The sequence below is a fragment of the Pleuronectes platessa genome, chromosome 15 (assembly GCF_947347685.1).
Source record: "Pleuronectes platessa chromosome 15, fPlePla1.1, whole genome shotgun sequence".
Lineage (NCBI taxonomy): Eukaryota > Metazoa > Chordata > Actinopteri > Pleuronectiformes > Pleuronectidae > Pleuronectes > Pleuronectes platessa.
Window position 1 is genome coordinate 1,521,840 of NC_070640.1, and position 14,012 is coordinate 1,535,851.

The following is a 14,012-nucleotide window of genomic DNA, read 5'->3' on the forward strand; positions in this document are numbered from 1 at the left end:
CTTCGCCCATCAGCTGAACTGGTTTCATGACGATCCTCACTGGTCCTGCTGTTTCACAACGATTTCACCCTTTGATACACAAGCTGTGAAAACAACTTCTAATGAACAACATGATCCGTATTCAGTTCCTATGTTATTTCATGCGTGGCTGAGTGTATTGTTCATAAAGTAACAAAGGAAAAATACAAATAATGATTTGTGGGAATCAAAAACAAGATATCTGATGAGTTCCTGGAATATTAAATGATCATCATGATACATTTATTTCAAAGATAAAGCAAATAAACACTCAGCCAGGCATGAAATCACAAAGGAAATGAATACAGATCATTATTGACCCATGTTGTGCATCAGAAGGGGAATGATACAAAAATGATTTTTATTCAAAAGGTAAGAAAGCAAAATTTAAATAAGGATTTGTTATGATCAAAAAAAAGTTAACTCAGGAAAACCTGAAATACTGAAAATGAATCTACTGCCAAGATATAGAAAGTAAAAACTGAATAGTTGTGTATCAAAGGGTTAAAATTATGAATTTGGTTTAATTGTGAACACTAATTCCAACAATGTGTCACTTCATTAAGTCAAATCTTTACATCTACAGATCTGAGACGATGAGTCACTCTTCAGTTTGTCTCTAAACGAACCTTCAGAACAGTTTCCTCAACATTTAACGTGTTCTGAGTTCTGCAGCGTGAGTGTGGACGACTGAGGTTTGAGAAGTTTGAGAAGTTTGAGAAGTTTCACTGAGAACTTTGCACCTGAATCCACTGAAACCTGCCGTCAGAGCAGAAGCTGGTGGAGTCACAGGAAGTCAGTGACGGTGTTTCTCCTTCTCCTCTGAAACTTAAACTGCTGCACACAAACTCCTAATCCAGAGTTTTTTCAGGTGTAGTTTTCTGCTTATTGTGTTATTTTGCTCTCTTGTGGGGATTTGTGTGTGTGTGTGTATATATAGATCATCTATTTCTCTTGCAGCGAGCTTTAATGTTGGGCCTTTATCTGTGTGTAGCGTTCAGATAAAGCTGCGGCTCATGAATACAGGAGGGGAAGCTCCAGCTTTGTTCTGCGCCTCTAAGCATCCGCCATCAATAACACATGGTTTTCTGGGGCTAAAGATAATTGTTGTAATTCATCATCATTGCTGGAGAAGAACATTTAAAACAAATCAGTGAGCAGGCGGAAATCCGGCTGAGAGCAGATTGATGTCTGGTGACACCCGGTTCTCATTCTGGATTAATGTAAATTATACCGCAAATAAAAACAGTTCCTTAAAGCCGAGAGTCGATCAGATGACGCTTTTAGTTTGAAATCCAAACTTTAATTTGGGACTTTTCCTGTCAGACGAAAACTTCTGACCCTTTTCACAGATTCAACTCATAACTCTGACGCAAAATTAATCTGTGTGTTCCAAGTGTTCCAGACAGGACAATGGTAATAATCCAACAGACTGGTAAACTGTGAGTTTCTGCTTCATCAGATGTTTGAAGTTATAGCAGCAAAGTCAAGAGTAAATAAGAGATTCAGTCAAAAGACGACTAAAACCAAACGTCCCTTTAACTTTTTATAAAACTGTGGATTTCTCATTCTCATGGAAACATTTTGGATAATAATAACTTTATTTTTGTAGCACTGATCTAAACAAAGTAACAAAGTGATTCACAGAATCAATGGCAACAAATTAATCAACAAAAATACAAGATATTCAATTAAGTTCGGTTTTCAAGGTCAAATCATTACATGAAGGTCGAGACATTGACATTTATAGAGAATCCAACAGTTCCCACAATGAGGACAATGTGGGAACACAAGGGAACTAGATGTAAGCAGGTGGACAGGCAGCGTGAGTGCTGACGCAGGCAGACACACAACAAACACAAGTTATCAACAACAAGTCTGAAGCACAACGAGGCACCACAACATTCTGAGGAGCTGCTGATCGGACCCGGAGGTTCGATACCTGCAGCAGGTGAGAGGTTGATTGACAGTGATGAGGTTCTGGTGTGTGATTGGTCAGGAGGAGCAGGAAGTGACGGCCACGCCCACCAAGTGGTACACACACATTCCATCCAGGTGCACAACAAGTGGACCAGAATCAGCTATAATATTTATAAATCACTTATACAACAAGGTTACAAAGTGCTTCACCAAATACATGGTATAAAAATATAGGAAAAAAAAGCTGTGGCTAAAGATGTTTAAAAAACGGCAAAAAATGTAGTTGCAAGATAACGTAAGATCTCACCATCCAAATATTAAATCTGTTTATTAATTTTAACTGTTCCTGCGCTCGGTTCCTCAAACTCAACGGTGGGTTCCACTGAGAACAAACCAGAACGTCAGGCGTCCAGATGGTTTGATGAAGTGTGAGAACGGGAGAATTACCCTCGTGTGATCCATCATTAAAGGTTTGATTCATATCATTACTCTCAGGATTGACAGTGTAGGTTAATTCAAAGTACTTGGCTCAGATTTATTCTCCTGAGTAGGAAGTCGTTGTGGTTATTTAACGCCTCCGTCTGATCAGGCCTTGATTTCTCTGGTCACCTCTTCAAAAGTTGGTCAGTTGGTTTTACAGATGAAGTTTCGAGGCCTCGAGTTAAATCATCCTGGAACCTTCGCTGTCGCTCTAATTCTGTGGCTGAGACAGAGAGTGAGCGGAGGGAAGTGAGCCTTCAAAATAAAACACACTGATGACACTAAAAAGAGACGGATGGGAGCATAAAAGTCAGAAGCCAAAACAAGACAGAAAATAAGAAGAAATTACATTTACATTTCGTATTTTTTTCTTCCTTTGACATTTTGTTGTTATTCTCTAACGTCGTCTTCAGACATGAACTCACGGAAAGTTGAGTCTGGTTTTTCTTCGTCTTCTACGTGTACGGCTCCTCTTCTTCATCCTGGGGTATGTGTGTTCTTCCAGTTTCACGTGTTAGGAACCTCATCAACATTTTACTAGAGAAGCAGGAAAGGTTCCACAACACGTGTGGAGACACTGACTCAGACAGTTGTTCTCACATGCAGCCCATCAGATAGTCTTGAAAGCAACTTAGTGGCCTTGAGACGATTAAACTTCCAAAATACTTTCAAAGTGAGATTTAAAAACAAGATTATTAAGTTCAACAATGACATATTTTAGTCTAGTGTGCATTAAATAGGGTGTGGATACCTGAAACGCGCCTGTGGGGATCCATCTGGCTTCATTTTGAAAAGCTATTCAGGTTTGTATGAGGCTCGGTCACATTTGCTGAGCTATCAAGTTGATTCTTCTTCACTGCATGTGTCTGTTATTGGAGCAAACATCAGGCTCAGGTCAAGTTTTGACCCTAAAGACAGAAGCAGTTTGGTTCGAGTGGAGCTCGGCAGCTTCCTCTCAGGCTCATACAGGTTTGAACAGGAAATCAGGGCCGAGCCTCATCCAGCGTCTGTCAGAGGTCGTCTGTCTTTGTTTTTCCTCTCGAGGTCAAAAAGCTTGTTTGTTGTCGGGGGAGTTTTTCTCCGGATGACATAACATCAATGTCGTGAGGAAACAAAACAAAAAAAACATCGGAACTCTTAATCTTTCCTGATTCATTGAACCATACATGAGAAGTGGGAGCGTCAGGGCTGATGGGGTCACTCTGACCTTTCTGTGATGAGGTTCCCTCTCAAACTAAAGTTGAGGTCACTTAAAAGTTATATTATTCGATCGCACAACTTTTCACATTAAAGCTCTTTGCTGAATATCTACAAAACAACGGATGCAGACATTTTGTTTGTGAGTGAAAACTGACAGATCATCACATTTTTTGTGCTCTACTTCCCTTTTAGACAGTTTAAATAAGATAATAAGATTTGAAGTAACATAAATATATAAAGAATAATCCAAATCAACTCATGAGACATAGAAGTTTTATGAATGTTCCGTCCATGTTCAGGGAACTGGAACCAGGTCATCCTCAGGTATAAAATAATCATCTGCTGACGTCTGGTGGGAGTTAGGAAGTGAACTAGAGTCTCTGGCATCACACACCCGCCCTTTGTTTGCCTAACCAGCCGTGCATGTTTTATTTTCACACATGCACAACGCAGCGGGGGGTTCTCTGAACAGATTCTTTCAGTTTTAAATGTTTCTGTGTGTCGCATGTCAGAAGATTCCTCCCCCACTCGCTCACAGTGATCTTTCACCAGGACGTCAGAAAGATGAAGTCTGTAGAAACTCCAGAGCGTCTAGAATCTCTTCCAGAGGAAACAAGGAGCATCTGCGGAGTCGAGCTCAATATTAATAAAAGTGTTAATGAAGTCATGTTTTCACTTTTGCCCTTTGGTTGGTTGGTTAATTTGTTTGCTAGCATGATTTCGCAAAAAAAACTTACTGGATGTATTTCAGTAAAACTTTGTGGAAGGATTTAGTAAATGCAGAATGTTTGTCAGATGTTTGAATTTCTTTTCCTCTTTGTTTAATGTTGTGAGACAGAACTTTTCTTTTATGGGAAACATTTTAGTTGATTTCCCACAAATGAATTCATGGATCTTTTTGTTTACAATAACTGTCGAGCCTTGGCAGAGGTTTGCTTTTCTATTTTACTCCACTTTATTCACTCTGTGAGTTTTGATTGCTTGATTTTATTGAGTCCATTCGTTTTTTTTATCATATTACAAACTTGTTAAAACACTGAGTACCTTTGTTTTGAAGTGTTCGATACATATGAAGATTAATATTATCATGTCCACCTGTCGTTTTTTAAAGAGGCTGTTTAAGTATCACAGGGCGGCTGATGACTGATGACAGGCAGTTCGATGGAGCACGGAGGATCAAGGCCGCTCCAGAGAGCTCAGACACCGCTGAAAAATTAATGACCAAACACAAACATCTACATCATGTAAACACTGCAAATAAGATGTCTCTGTCAGCGCCGAGCGGAAACCCGGCTTAACGACCCGGGCTTTTATAGCTGGTGCTGAGCAGAGCCTGAAGTGTACAGCAAGACGTGTGCGCCGCTTATTACTCGTGCTAATGTGAGTTTCTTGTGAAAACAAAGCCGGCGAGGACACACATCAACCACACACATTGATCCTCACGCATGTTCTTCACACACACCAACACGGATTCTCAACCTCTGCTGGGGAGACGCTTTCCTCCGGGGAAATATGGTCGAGTGAAGTTTCCGCGCAAACTAATTTAAACTTTGTGTGTCGGCCGGAGAACAATCATATCTGCAAGTGCACCGTCACATAATGCAGAAAACACTGATTAGTGCGGCTTACCAAGGAGGCTTAATTAACACGTGCTTTAGAAGCTTTAAGAAATAACAGATAACTGAGAATAAATAGGAGGATTTTGGGAAAATAGTTTCTCAAAGCTGACTCCGGTTATGTTTGTGTGTTGATGTGTGTAACATCGAGCGGTGGCTATTTGCCTGTTGGAAGTCGGAGGACTCTGTCAATACCACAGGCTTCACATTCTGGGTCCTGGCATCAGTTGAGTGATTCAGACATTATTAATTCATCCGAGCAGCCGGGACCGCAGCTGAATGTCTAATCCGGAGCAGAAGGGCCTTAATATTTCCTCTAATGGTCACCACATATATTTGGGAGGCAGAAAGCTTTTAATAACCTGTTGACTCATCACTGAAGACCCCCCCCCCCCCCCCCTCCCGGAACATCAATATCTGTAGAAAGAAGGTAAGAAAGGATGCAACACAATAGCTTTGGTCTTAGTTTTATTTTTTAATATTCTTTCCATCAAGTTCCTGTGAATGCCTTCGAGGACAGACTCTTTAAAAACCGTCTGGAACAAACACAAACACCTGAGACGTGTTCAGACACATCGTTAAGACCCTTTGTATCTGAGTGTGTGTTGTCCCTCCCGTCCTGAGGGTGGTGCTGTTTCATCTATGTGTCACGTTGAAGATGGCGACAAGTGATTGGACAGGAAACAAATATATTATTATTGATTGTTTGTTGTTTTAGCTGCGTCTCAATCAGGGGCTGCATCTGAAGACCGATTTGCGTCACAACGATGCAACTACACTTCCTGTTCCTGTTTCAAAGTAAAAGCATGGTTTCATACTTTGAAACAACAATGATGGCCCTTGGGCGGTCTGCTCCTGTTTGCCTGATCTGGGCCATAAGTGAGCCAATCACAACCAAGAAGGAACCACATGAACCATGACTGGCCCTCACTCTCTTTTTCAATCCAGCCCATATTTGGCCACCTTCCGTTTCCCTGATCCGACCCAGATACCATGTGACTGATGGCCTAGGACTGGCCTGACTCTGGCCCACATGTGCATTTCTGCTCTGGCCCTGATCCGGCCCGATGTACGCAGCAGCTCCTCAGTCCGCTCCAGCAGTTAGACGTCCCCATTAGTCATGAAGTTCAGAGTCAATGGTCTCTAATGTGACTTCTGAGACAGACACACACGTGTATAGGACGTCTCCCCCTCATCTCCATAGCGTGGTGCCCGCCCCTGGCCTCCGGAGAGCGGCGAGCGCTGTCTGCTCTTGTTTTATACACAAGCAGCGGGCTGATCTAATTACTCTGTGATGGAGAGCAGTCAATTTCACAGTCAGACAGATATTCCTGCCGCCGAAAAATTGGGGCCACCCAAGTTTGATATATGAGGCAATAACCTGTAATGTAATGAAGTCACCTTCAGACCAAGACCCCTGTCACTGAAATAATAATGAATTATAACAAGTATAATAGTATTTAGGTTTGACACGCTGAGACTCTTTCCCTGTCTCCGTCTGTCCCCTCCACACTCCGTCTTCCCCTCGCTCCCTCTCTCTCGCTGCAAATGGATTTCTCCTTTTTCTTTTTTCTTTCGAGAAGGTGGAAATGTAAGTGACTTTAAAGTTTATGGCCGAGCCTGTGGAGCAGGCAGTTTGACTGTGGGCCTTAAATGAGACATATGCACAGGGTGAAGTATCAAACACCTCCAAGACTCACAGTTCAAACTAATTTACTTAAGCTAGGTGGACGGCCATAAAAATCAGATCTTGGTCCTGTCATCATAATCCTAATGTCATATTTAAAGTGATGAGCTCAGTAGCTTTATGTCTTGGCAAAATGCTGCGGGGGCATAAGAGAATCTGTTAAATATACAGTATATCTGTGGTCGGGCTGAAATACGGCCGGTCTGATGATGGTGGATAGATTTTATTTCAGCTGCAGAACACGAGTGGAAGAATAATAAAAACATGAGGACACCCCCCCCCCCCCCCCCCCCCCCCCCCCCCCCACTGCATCATAAAGAGACTGAAGCTAAAGAGTGAGCTAACATCGGACATTTGAATTATTCAGGTGCAGGACAACATGTCTCCAAATGAAGGTATGGTTTCCTAACACATACATTAAACATTATGGAGGAGCTCTATGTCTGTGAGGTCTTTACAGCCAGTGGCCTTGCATATTGGAAATCGGAGACCTCATGGGTTTTACTGAATGGCTGATCAGGTGTAGAGAATAATAACATCAGTCTCGTGGGTTTTAAAAGCATTTCTGTAATAATTGTTAAGATGTAAACGGTATTATATTTGTTTGTCATAAGTAGAAAAGAATCAAACCTTTTTGCCGATGATGCAAAACCCCAATGGACATGAATTCATGTTGGAATCCATCGTTTATGCTGCACGAACACTGGACTAACATCAATTTAAACGATTATAATAATCATATTTTAAAAAGGTATCATGTGTTTGTTGTGTGATGTTGAGTCTCCGTCTTCTATTCAAGCTTCACACGTCTGTTTCTTTATCCTCGTGAAAGCAAACCCCCCAAACATCCGTCCCCTTCAGACAACTGTAAAAACGTTCATAAAGTTTTAAAGGAGCGACACGACAAACTCCTCAAACTCAAAGTGTGAAGACAAAGACCAACGTGTGTAACGTGACCGTGGACCCAACTCCTCCTCCCGAGGTTTTACATCTGGCAGCGGTGACGACCTTGTTTCCCTCAGAGCCTCAGCACAGAGACTGAGGAAGAGGAGGAGGCAGAGCAGCCCCCTGACAGGTGTGTGTGTGTGTCTGTGTGTGTGTGTGTGTGTGTGCGTTCTATGAAATTTTAAACGCAGCCCGTCCTTCCGTGGCCTTCACTCATGCGTACAGTCATCTGGATGTGCTGCCAACCTTTAGTGAACCTTGTTATCCAAAGTGCCCTCTGGAGTCACGTGATTTACTCCTGAAGCTCGGTGATGCAAGATGGAGCCGAGCCGCGTCACCTCCTTCACATCAGGTGCGTTCAGGTCGAGGTGTGTAACCTGTTCATCAAACGCTTTCTGCAAGATCACCGGAAACATCCGATACGTCCTTGTGTAGCGTTCTGTGTTGTTTGTTGTTTGTTACACAAAGTTCTGCAGCGGCTGTAGAACTTTGGACTAAGACAAATTCGCCAAATTTTCACACATGAGATTATTTTAAGCTTAAAACACACGATAGGTTATTTTCTCGACTTTGTGGAAGTTGTGTATCAGTGTGGGATCATGGGTGTTGTTCTTGTTATTACTTGTTGTTCATGGAACAGGAGGTTTTTTAGCAGGAGCTGAATTATCCTCCTTGTTGTGGGACGGGACACGAACTGAAGAAGAAGCAGATCTGGGTAAACAGACAGATCCAGAAAGTCAAGGTGGGACATCAGCCATGTGGAAGTGTGTAATCTTTTGTCTTTTATCCATAATTTAAACATGCAACTGTCCAGTTTGTCTGCCACTGGTATGATGTCTCATATGAGACAAGAGTCTGGACAAACAACCTCATCATTGAAGTTGGACGAGGTTTTGTATTCAAGCCATTACTTTGAAATGCAGAAATATGTAAAAATGAAACATCTCAGTGGTCAAATGTACATGAAGTGGAAGATTGAAAAATATATAAGACACCAACATAGTGTAGAACATAAATAAAAAATGTGAACTGCTTCATACACATTCCTCAGCTGGTTCAGAGTTGAAGGTGAAAACAGTTTAAAACTCATTTTCTCCTCTGGTTTGCTTTCGCCTCCAGTCGCTGATGAAGCTCTGGAGAGTTCTGCAGCGTTTCCATCAGGAACCAGTGGCTCAGGAGTTGCTTACCGGTTTGAATTTCTGGTGTGCTGGGGAAAATGTGGGTATATTACATGAATTAGTTTCACTCCCCACATAATAAGCCCCAGGGCAACTCCTCCAGTGAATCTGCAGCAGCTGCAAGTTGCTCTGAGAGAGTGGGAATGTGTCGATGTGATGCAGCTGCAGTTCATGTTCCCTGGATATATAAGAAGTTTAAATAAAGAAAATAGTTACGTGCGTGAAAATTACATATTTCACTACAAATTTAAAGCTGCAAATATAAATATAAAATACTCACAGACACATGTCAACTGTCCTGGATCTGGACTGAGCCTGTGGCCGTTTGAGGAGGAGTCTCAAACCTCCGTATGCCCACTAGCTCGCCTGGTGGCTCATTCACCCAGGCAGCAATTTTTAATAATTTAATAAATGTTGTGTTGTAAGGCCACACCATCACAGACGCCCCCTTCATTTCCAAAGTGGAGAGAGTTGAAGTCAGTTGTTGAAATGATCTGTCGTGTTTGCTGCAGGCCTCAGTGAGCTCTGTGTTTTCAGGTCAGTGGAGAGAAGTGAGCGGCAGCGAGCGGCCATTAGAGACACAGCGAGACACCGTGAGTCCTGCACTTTGTCTGGATGAGCACTCCACATCACAAGGAAGAGGTGAGACCCACCGCAGCCAGTAACAAACACACACACCTACACACCTACACAAAGCACATGGAACAACACAGTGTGTGTGTCTGTGTGTGTGTGTGTGTGTGTGTGTGTGTGTGTGTGTGTGTGTGTGTGTGTGTGCCCTAGCCCTCACCTGAAATCACTGCACACGCTGCGTTTCTAAAACCCACATGTGGTTCTTCACAGGAAGCAGAATCTTTATACCACAAAGTCGAAGCTGTTGTTTCTAAGAACACATTGATCAATATGTCGACTCAATAGAAGATCAGTGAAGCTGCTGAACGAGTCACGGTTTGCCTCAGATTAATAATGCAGCATATTGATGTGTTTAATAGGTAATTAGTCGAAACATCAGCCCAACACTCACATGCTGAGTCGATGGAGGCAGCTGTGATCACAAACAACACAACTCAACTGCTGGGGCTCAGACTCACACACACATAAACCTTATGTTTGTATCATATATTATTATATTTATAAATATGATCATTGCTTAAATTAAATCATCGTTTCATGAAACTAGTTTTAATCAAGATTTGATTTGAAAAATTTGAAGCGGCTGTAACTTCCTGCTAAGTTCTGCAAATTTTTTCAATTTGTCAATTTTATAATTTTGTGTAATTTCAGTTTTCTCAGATTTCCGCCTGTTCTCAGACCGACTTCCTGTGTGTGATGAACCGGACTGTGAGTGAAGATTACACCTTTATCTGAAACCTCGTCTGCTGTGTGTTCTCTTCACTGCTCCTCTAGTGACACAAATACTCTTTTGACACATTTCAGTTAACACAAGAAGGGGGATACACATCTGCTAAATAAAACGGACACTAACGTAACATGATTTATGATTTTATCGGCTGCTCGCGCTGTAAAGACTCCCGTTCGTCTTCATTTGGACCAGGGGCCTGAAACGCAGTTTTCTTTTCTGCCGAGCTCAGCAGGAAGCTGGAGGCCTCTTCAGGTCGGGGTGATTAGCAGATGGGTTTGAAATGAAGACGCACTTGAAGTGGACGAGCGGTGGGATGAGGATCGATGGAGAACAGGGAGGATGGAGGAGGGAGGGACGGCTGCTGGGAGATAACAGCTGTTTGAAGGGACGAGGGGATGAAAAACAGGGATTAAATGCACACTTTCGAAAGAACTTCCTGCAACATCCGTGCAAGGCAGCTACAGTAGCCACGGCTTTAAGGGTTTAAGATCACAGACTGGTGGTTTGGGTTAATAACAAAAAGAAGAATTTAATAATTACCGATCTGTGACCTTCAGTTCTGTGCCTGAGAGTCAGAATCGCTCGGCGCTGGATGAGATGTATGTGAATTCATTCCCGTGGTACGAAGCTGAGATTTAAAGAACCCACTGACAGAGGAGACAGAGACAGAAGGAGAAGTGAACCAGATCCTGTCAGAAGCTCAGATCAGACCTTTCCCAGACGGGACGTGTCCGACCATCAGCCGGCCAGATGAAAACCCTCCACACTCACCTTCTGGTTTCTGGTCCCTCTTTCTTTTGTTGTCCTTCATTTCCTTGAAGCTTACCGAGCTTTGAAAAGTTCGCAAAATCTCACAGGACATTTGATTCTTTCAATCCGCGGGGGGAGTTTGTGAAGTTCAGTGTGAAGAATGGAAAATAATCACAAACCTCTCGGAGCTGAGTCACAGCGGCTGCAGGTGCAGAGCAGGAACATGAAGAAGCTGCTGACCATCACGACCACGACCACTGATCAATATGAGTCTTTGCATTACTTCAAATCAAAAGCACTGAAGTGTAAGTGCAGCTCGGGCTGATGGGAAAGTGTAATAATCATAATCATACATCAGAGAACTGGAGGTGAAGGAAAATGTTACTTTTCTGAATCTCACAGGTTCTGCTGAGAGAAAGATTGAAGCTCTGGTTAAATGTTGATAACAGGTTGAGTTCTTACATAGTGCGTTTTAGTATTTAGGGTTATTTCAGTCTGCATGAAACCATGATGCAGCTCACTCTCTCTCTCTCTTTGCTTCTCTTTGGAAAAGTGAATTAGGTCCAAAAGTTTTATTCAAACCCACGAAAAGCAAACAAGCTAAGAAACTTAATTCGAGAACAAACCAAATATTGTCTTGATATTTGAGTTCAGGTTGAACTTCAGGAGATTATCCAGAGTTCAGCTCGAGTCTAAAACCTGTTCTTCACAAAGACTCAGTGTTAGGAGCGTTAAGGCCTCAGATTATCGTTTTATAGAATTAAGATTTGGAGGCTTTTAATAAATTAAGACCATTATTAAGATTGTTAAATGCTTTCAGTTAATTCAAGTTCAACAATCTGTAAAAAGCAGTTTTGTCCGATGCTGATGTTCCTGATTTTATAATTTTTATTACTTTCTGCTTCTCAACTTTGGTTTTGCTCTTTTTTGGCCGCAGGTCATTTTTTTTCTAAATGTACATTTCGTATTTTTATTGCAACAAAGGATTTTCTGTTCTTTCACCACCAGACGTCTCGTGAGATTTTAATCTTTTGAAAATATTACCGGGATGAGTTAGAGAAAATAAAAGAGGATAATACCTCTGCTTCCTCAGTCGTACCTGGGGATAATCAAGATTAAATCAGGTGATCAATTATGAATAAAGACTTTCTAATGTCTCTTTAGCCTCAGATAAAACTCATTTTTATAACCGTATCAGCATAATGGTTTGATGGATTGGACCATAATGATACTTTACACAGTTTTTACTGCTTCACACAGTGTAGTAGCATGCAGGCTAATCCAAGAGCTCAGGTATCTAGTGTCTTCTTCCATATCTCGATTAAAGGCACCACATTATTAACTCTTTAATTATATATTGCAACTTGTCCTGTTTTACTTTTAATCACTGAGAAATACACCATACAAAACATGCTTCAGAGTTTATTGAAGATTTATCTGCATTTTCGATTCACAGGAAGCTTCATAAACGTTCAATCTGTGGAGTAGAAGACACAGAGAGACTCCGGGGGGGGGGGGGGGGGTTTGTCCTCATGTTTATTAATACAGCGGTTGTGACACGCGTATCATGCAGTCGGCGCCGCGGTGTTTTCATCGTCAGATGCAATTAGCCGCGACCTACTTCACGAGAGGGAGAAATATTGTTCTTTAATTGCCTCGCATCCCGGAGAGCGGCAAGTGGGGGGGGCTTTATATCCCACTGCCAGTCAGGCTGCGGGACCATAACTGGGGAAATGTTAATGACGCATGTTCAGAACACTTATCAGCAGGTTAATGAATAATTACTAAGTTTCTTCTGTGAAAAAAGAGAAAGAGAGAAGATCCCATTTCATCTAAATCTCCTTCCATCAGGAGGAGGTGCATGTGGAGGAGGTTCAGTGAGATTTACTGTACGACCACATGCTGATGGAAGTCGTGTCCTCGGGCAAAGAGGCAGTTTATGAACGTAAAGAGAGAAAATGGGATCTGGGATTGAATAGATTTGAGTTTCTCTTATTTAAATATAATTCACTGAACATTTCATCAGACTCATGTTCTCCTTCATCCTTTTGTTTGTTTGGTTTCAAGATGTAATAACCTACAAATTAAAAAGCCTCTAAATTCACAGCAGAACCAGGATTTAAAGCTGTTTCTCATTTCAGTTAGATTGACAGGAATCAGTCGCTGCATGCAAATGTTTTTAATGGCTCATGAAAAATGTGATTTCTCATAAATGTGACGTTTATAGTTCCCATGTTATCCCGTAGAGCTGCTTGGCATTCTGCTGTTTCCCTGCTGAACGCTGAGGGGTGGAATCGACGCTCAGAGTTTCAGGAGAGAAGGATTCAAACTTTTTAAAGCACATTATTGATTTTGTCTTTGTCTGAAGCACTGACATTAAAAACGGAGCCGGCTCTTCGCCTGCTGACGGTAAAATAAAGACGTTTCTGGAAGAAGAATTCAACTGAAGAGACAATTTATTTCCCCCAAATCTTCAGTTTCACATTGAAGAAAACGGGACTGTGGCCGTGAGTGAGGCTGCGCTCAGGCCCAGTGCTCCCAGTGAAACCACTGACACCATCATGAGGTCACGCAGCTACATGAAGGTTCAGCCTCTGAGGTTAATATGAAGTATTTCAGTACTTTGCAGGTATTTAGTCAAAATGTAAGAAAGAAAATAAAACCAAAGAGACATCAGAGGATCAGCAGAGTTCAAATGATTCATCCTGTTATGACAATAAATGTCTGTTCCATCCGATGGATTTGATATTTAGAGAAACAAATCCGATGCAAGAATAATGAAATGTTTAATAACTGAGCTACACAAGCTGCATTTTTTATTAAGTCTCAAAATAAATCAAACTGGTGATTTACAG